This window comes from Pteropus vampyrus, unplaced genomic scaffold (genome assembly GCF_000151845.1).
Source record: "Pteropus vampyrus isolate Shadow unplaced genomic scaffold, Pvam_2.0 Scaffold387, whole genome shotgun sequence".
NCBI lineage: Eukaryota > Metazoa > Chordata > Mammalia > Chiroptera > Pteropodidae > Pteropus > Pteropus vampyrus.
Window position 1 is genome coordinate 271,218 of NW_011889168.1, and position 7,330 is coordinate 278,547.

Genomic DNA, 7,330 nt, shown 5'->3' on the forward strand with positions numbered 1-7,330 from the left:
TTAATCGAGTCCTGGTCATTTGAGACTGAATGTTACAGGAGTTATCGTTTGGCTTCCTGGATTATGCTGGAGATATCAAGCTGACTTTCTAAAAGTCTGACTTTTAGATAGCGGCTGGCTTTCTGAACTGGTTACTGGAGATAATGGGTTGGTTTCCTGGGCTGGTTGCTGCACATTGTGGGTGAGAGTTCTATTTTTATATATGGTCTAGTCATTGTCCATTTATATATTCAATCTCAGTATATATGAGTTTATGCTACATAAATGATTGTAGAAATAAATATATGAGACAGAAGGGACAGGTTTTCCTCACAGGTATCTGTAGATAGTTAGTAGGTTTGCCAAAGGAGGAACGTATAAGGCTGAAGGGGTTAAGCAAGATTTATTGTAGCAGAGTGACAGCTGTGCTGAGCCAAAGATGACATCAGCCCTGAATGAGAGGGCTTGAGACAGGCTTTCTTAGTGGGAATATTTCGGGCAGGTAAATTGACAGGGAAGGAAGAAGAGTCCAGTGAAATGGGAGTCAAGCATGTAGCATTGCCAACCCAGATGCAAGGGCTGTGCTGGACCTAATGATAATGTCCCCTCTAGGAATTAGAGCTTGACCCTCTCCCCATTGGGTGTGGACTGGATTTAGTGACTTGCTTCAAAACAATGTAGAAATAGAAACGCAGTACCTTTACGATGGAGAAACTTAGCAAGCACTACTTTGACCAGATGATTAAGGTTACCACCACAAATAATAAGTCCTGTCCATAGCATGTACACCCTGTTATAATGTGATCAGAAGGGCACTTCACTTCTGTTGTCTTCTCTAAAATCCATAATCCAAATTTAATCATGAGAAAACATCAGAAAAATCCAAGTTGAGGGGCATTCTACAAAATACCTGACCAATACTCTTCAAAACTATCAAGGCCATGAAAAGAAAAAAAAATTTGAGGAACTGTCACAGATGAGAAGAGATTAAATAAACATGATCACTAAATGTAACAAAGTTTCCTGGATGAAATCTTGGAATGGAAAAAAAAAAGACAGTGAGTTTTTAAAGAGAAGAAGAAAAAATGAAAAAGAACAATCTAAGGAAATCTAAACAAAGTATAGAGTTTAGTTATTATTCCATTAATATTAAATTTTCAAATTTGATAAATGTATGGTGGTTATGTAAGATATTAACAGTTGAGGAAACTAGATAAAGGGCAAAAAGAAACTCTCTGTACTACCTTTGACCTTTCCTTAAATCTGAAAGTACTTATAAATAAAAAGTGTATTAAAAATAATATGTTATCTCCTCAGGTACTTTTTTTTATTATTAAGTTGATTGAGGTAACATTGGTTAATACAATTATATAATTTTCAGGTGTACATTATACTTTAACATCTGTATATTCTATTGTGCATTTACCACCCAAAGTCCAGTTTCCTTCAGCTACCATATATTTGATCCACATTACCCACTTCACGCTTCCCCTATCCCCTATATTTGACCCCTTTTCCCCGTCTACCTCCCTCTTCCTCCCCCCACACTTACCCTCTGGTAACCACTAGTCTATAGTCCATGTCCATGAGTCTCTGTTTGTCCTGTTCATTTGTTGCTATTAGGTTTATATCCCACACATATGTGATATAATGGAATATCTTTCCATTTCTTTGTATGTAATTTTCAACTTTTTCTGTCTGGCTTACTTCACTTAGCATGATTATCTCAAAGTCCATCCAGGTTGTCACAAATGGCAGTATTCACCTCTTCTTATGGTTGAGTAGTATTTTATTGTATATATGTACCACAGGTTCCTTGGCCAATCATCTATCATAGGACACTTTGGTTGCCTCCATGTCTGGTCACTGTGAATAATGCTACTATGAACATCAGTGTGCAAATATCTTTTCAGATATGGGTTTTCAAGTCTTTGGGGTAAATACCCAGTAGAGGGATAGCTGGATCATACGGTAGATCAATTCTTAGTTTTTTGAGGAAACTCCATACTGTTTTCCAAAGTGGCTGTACCAATTTGCAGTCCCACCAGCAGTGTATGACGGTTCCTTTTTCTCCGTATACTTTCCAACATTTGTTATTACTTGTCCTGTTAATTATAGCTATTCTAACAGGTGTGAGATGGTATCTCATTGTGGTTTTGATTTGCATTTCCCTAATAGCTAGCAATGTTGGTCATCTTTTCAAAAATTTGTTGTCTATTTGTATGTCCTCTAGGGAGAAGCGTCTGTTTAGGTCCTCTTCCCATTTTTTGGTTGGATCGTTTGTTTTTGTTATTGAGTTGTAGGAATTCTTTGCATATTTTAGATATTAGGCCCTTATCAGAGGTGTTGCATGCAAATACATTTTCCCATTCAGATGGTTGTCTCTTTACTTTGTTGATGGTTTCTTTTGCTATGGAGAAGCTTTGTAGTTTGATGTAGTCTCATTCAATTATTTTACCTTTTACTTCCCTTACTTTGGAGGTCAAATACATAAAATTCATTTCAAGTCCAAGGTTCTTGAGTATAGTTCCTACGCTTTCTTCTATGTATTTTATTGTTTCAGGTCTTATATTCAGATCTTTAATGCATTCTGAGTTAATTTCAGTGTGTGGTGATAGACAACAGTCTAGTTTCATTGTTTTGTATGTGGCTTTCCAGTTTTCTCAGGATCATTTATTGAAGAGGCTTTCCTTTCTCCACTGTATGTTTTCGGCTTCTTTGTCGAAAATTATTTGCCCATATAAATATGTGTTTACTTCTGGATTCTCAATTCTGTTCCACTGGTCCGTGTGTCTGTTTTGTGGCCAATACCATACCATTTTGATTACTGTCACTTTGTAGTAAAATTTGAAGTCAGGCAGAGTGATGCCTCCAGCCTCACTCTTTTTTTCTCAGGATGGCTTTGGCATTTCGGGGCCTTTTGTGCTTCCATATAAATTTGATGATTTTTTATTCTATTTCTTTAAAAAATGCCCATGGGATTTTGATGGAGATTACATTAAATCTGTATAATGCTTTATGTAATATGGTCATTTAAACTATAATTATTCTTCCAATCCAAAAACATGGAATATCTTTCCATTTCTTTGTATCTTCTTTGATTTCTTTAAACAGAGTCTTGTCGTTTTCATTATATATGTCCTTCACATGTTTCCATAAATTTATTCCTAGGTATTTTGTTATTTTGTTGAAATTGCAAAAGGAATTTTTTTCCACTTCTTTTTCTGACACTTCATTATTAGAGTATAGTAATGCTATGGATTTTTGAACGTTGATTTTATATGCAGAGACTTTGCTGTATTTGCTTATTGTTTCTAGTAGTGTACTTGTGGAGTCTTTAGGATTTTCTATACAGAGAATCATGTCATCTACAAATAGTGACAGTTTGAATTCTTTGTTTCCTACTTGGATGCCTTTTATATCTTTCTCTTGCCTGATTGCATTCGCTAGGCCCTCCAATGTTATATTGAATAACAGTGGTGATAGTGGACAGCCTTGCCTTGCTCCTGATCTTAAAGGGAAGGTTTTTAGTTTTTCACCATTAAGTACAATGTTGGCTGAGAGTATGTCATATATGGCCTTTAATATGTTGAGGTACTTTCCTTCTATACAAATTTTGTTAAGTGTTTGATCATAAATGAATGCTGTATCTTATTGAAAGCTTTTCCTGCATCTATTGATATGATCATATGATTCTTATTTTTTTATTTGTTTATGTGGTGTATCACATTGATCGATTTGCGTATGTTGCACCATACTTGTGCCCCAGTGATGAAACCCACTTGATCGTGGTGTATAATCTTTTTAATGTGTTCCTGTATTCTGTTCGCTAGTATCTTATTTAGGATTTGCATCTGTGTTCATGAGAGATATTGGTCTATAGTTTTCTTTTTTCTGTGTTACCTTTACCAGGTTTTGGTAGCAGAGTCATATTGGCCTCATAAAATTAATTGGGAAGTTTGCCTCCTCTTCGATTTATTTGTTCCCTGACCCAGTTATTCTTCAATAGCATGTTGTTTAATCTCCATGTATTTGTGGTTCTTCCTGATTTCTTTTTGCAGTTGGTCTCTAGTTTCAAAGCATGATCAGAGAATATGGTTGGTATGATTTCAACCCTCATGTATTTGTTGAGGCTATCTCTGTGTCCCAGTATGTGGTCGATTCTTGAGAATGCTCTATGTGTACTAGAGAAGAATGTATAGGCAGCTGTTTTGAGATGGAAGGCTCTGTAAATGTCAATTATGTCCAGTTGGTCTAATGTGTCATTTAAGGATGTGATTTCCTTATTGATTTTCTGTTTGGATGATCTGTCCATATCTGATACTGGGGCATTTAAGTCCCCTTCTACAATGTTGTTTTGGTCTGTTTCTCCCTTTAGTTCTGTAATTGCTTTACATATTTCGGGGCTCCCTTTTTGGGAGCATAGATATTAATAAATGTTATGTTTTCTTGGTGTATGATTCCATTTATCATTATGAAGTCTGTTTCATCTGATATTACTACCGTGAATCCCAATTTTCTCCGAATGCCATTTGTTTGAAATATCATTTTTCACCCTTTCACTTTAAGTCTATATTAGCCTTTGGAGCTGAGATGTGTGTCCTGGAGGCAGCATATGGTTCAGTTCTGTGTTTTGATCCATTCTGCAACTGTGTGCCTTTTACTTTTAACGCCTACAGCACCAAGTATTCCTACGTGGTCTCCCATCTATGTACTACGCAAGCCCGTCCCTGCTTAGCTTCTGAGATCAGACAAGATCGGGCACATTCAGGGTGGCATGGCGTAGACTAACTCTGTGCCTTTTTATCGGTGAGTTCAGTCCATTTACATTTCTGGTGATTATTGAAATATGAGGTCTTCCTATAGCTATTTTATCTTTTGCTTTATGGTATCTCGGTGTTTCCATTGCTTCCTTGTCCTAGTGTTTCTGTTTTCTCTATTTTGGTTGGCTTTTGTGGGTTTTTCCTCTGGTTATTCTTGTTTTATATTATATACTTCAGTTCTGAATCTTTGGTTTGTGGTACCATTACGAATATGTAAAGGATAATTTATATATATATGTATGTGTATGTATGTATATATATATATGAACAACTCTGTGTGTGTGTGTGTGTATGTATGTGTATGTATGTATATATACATTTTCTTCTGTGCATGCCTTATCTCCATTTCCCTTTTGACTTTGGATCTTTGAATCCTCCTCTTTTCAGCCATTGTTGTCTCAGTTTGTCCCTATGTATGCTGAACATTCATTACTATCTTGCTATAGCAAATCTCTTCTCATTACTTAAGCTTATAACGCCCTGTTCTTAGTAAGGCCACACTCCTCTGCTTCTATCTGCCTGCTAGTTGTCTTGCTCCTAATTATGTATATTTTTTTGTCATTTTGTTTTAAGTGAGCTGACCTCTTTCAGTATTTCCTGTAATGCAGGCCTCATAGTGGAGAATTTTTTCAATTTTTGTATGTCTGGAAAGGTCTTAATTTCTCCTTCATATCTAAAGGAGAGCTTAGCTGGATATATTATTCTTGGTTGGTAGTTCCTTTTATATAATAGGTTGAATATTTGATTCCTCTATTTTCTGGCTTGTTATGTTTGTGCTAAGAAGTCCACAATAATCTCATGGGTTTTCCTTTCTAGGTTACCGTCTTCTCTTCCCTGGTTGCCCTGAGAATTATGTCTTTGTTGATGATTTTTGATAATTTTAATACAATGTGTCTTGGTGAAGGCTTTCTTCACCAAGAAGAAATAACTGGGTGTTCTGTTGACCTCTCGAATTCCAAACTCCAGCTCATTCCTTAGATTTGGGAAATTCTCTTCAACTATTTGTCTGAAAATGCTTTCAAATCTCTGCTCCTTTTCCTCCCTTCAATAATGCCCATTATTCTTATGTTTTCTCTCCTGATGATATCAGCTAGTTTTTGTATATCTTTTTCATTATTTTTCATTCTTCGGTTTCTCTCTTCTTCCATCTTATTTATTTCTAGATTTCTGTCTTCGATATCACTGATCCTTTCCTCCATTTGGCCAACTCTATTTCCCAAGCTTCCTATTTCAGGTTTCAACTCTTGCAGTGTATTCTTCTTCTCCAGAAGTTCTATTTGGTTCTTTTTGAGGGTTTCAGTCTCCTTGCTCTGCTCATCTAGTTGTTTTCCAATTCCTGAAATCATTGATATGACTCGTTTCTGAGTGTTTTCAGAAGTACCATCCTGAATTCTCTATCGTTTAAATTGCATGTTTCTATGTCTGTAAGTTTATTTTTTTTTGGAGATTTTTCTCTTTCTTTCTGAGATGCCTTGTCACCTTGGTTGTTCATGGTGTTTAATGGACTATTTCTCTGCCTGAGCATTAATGGAAACATATTCTGCTTTTTTTCCCCAGAAAGATTTATTATATAAAGGTCTCTCTTTAGCCTGCTGCAAAGAAGGCACTTTTTCTTTTGGTTTCTTGTAGGTGGCATCTAAGCCTCTTGGATCCCTGCTTCATATAAAACCTTAAAAATGCCTTTTTATTTCCTGATAGATATTTAATCATGCTTGCTACCCTCAGTTTCAGTCCCTGTCAGTGTTAGCAAAAGTTTCAGTAGCATTTGCTCAGATTCTCCTGGGGCTCCTCAGTGTTTGTTCTTAGAGGGTACGGGAGAGGGGCCCTCTGGTGTTGGGGTTGGAGACTGCAGCTCTGCCTTGGTTTTGCAACATGGCTGGTAAAAATCAACTTGTTTTTTTTTTTTTTTTTTTTTTTTATCCTGCTTCTCTGCCTTCTGCCCTAATGACTGGGCCCTGCTGCCTTGGGGAGCTCACAGCTTTCCCAGGCATGGCTGTTCAGGGAACTCACTGTTCCTTCTTCTCACCCCCTCCTTTTACTGGGAGCTCTAGGGACTGAGAGAGGCAGCTTCTTTATTTCTCCAAGGCCACTGCCTGACACCCAGGGTTCTGACTTGTGGTAGCTCTTATGCACATATCCCATGCTCAGACGTGCTGGTGTGCAGTTTGAGTGTTTTTGTTGAGTTTTAGATATTCAGCTTATTGTTGATTCAAGGGGAGAGATCTGGGGATATCTCTCACTCTGCCATGTTTCCAAAGATTCTCCTCTCCTCGAGTCCTTTTAAGTTGACTTCTAAACTTTTTCAACAAAAGTTTAAATATTTGCAAAAGATATAATTTCCAACATATTGTAAATATTGTTATTTTAAATTAAAACTGTCACATCATTCTTTTAAATATATTCAAAAGACTATTAATACTAAAGCAATTTGAACAATGCCATTCAATTTTTAAAAAATACATAAATAAGCTCTCTTAACTGCCAAAAATATTTAATTAATCCTTATTCTCCTTCAGCATACATTTCTA

The 7,330-nt window shown here is 36.4% G+C and overlaps 1 pseudogene; it reads right to left on the reverse strand.

Annotated features, from left to right (window-relative positions):
* Positions 1-4,649: 4,649 nt before the first annotated feature.
* Positions 4,650-4,767, reverse strand: LOC111731606 (annotated as a pseudogene).
* Positions 4,768-7,330: the final 2,563 nt, after the last annotated feature.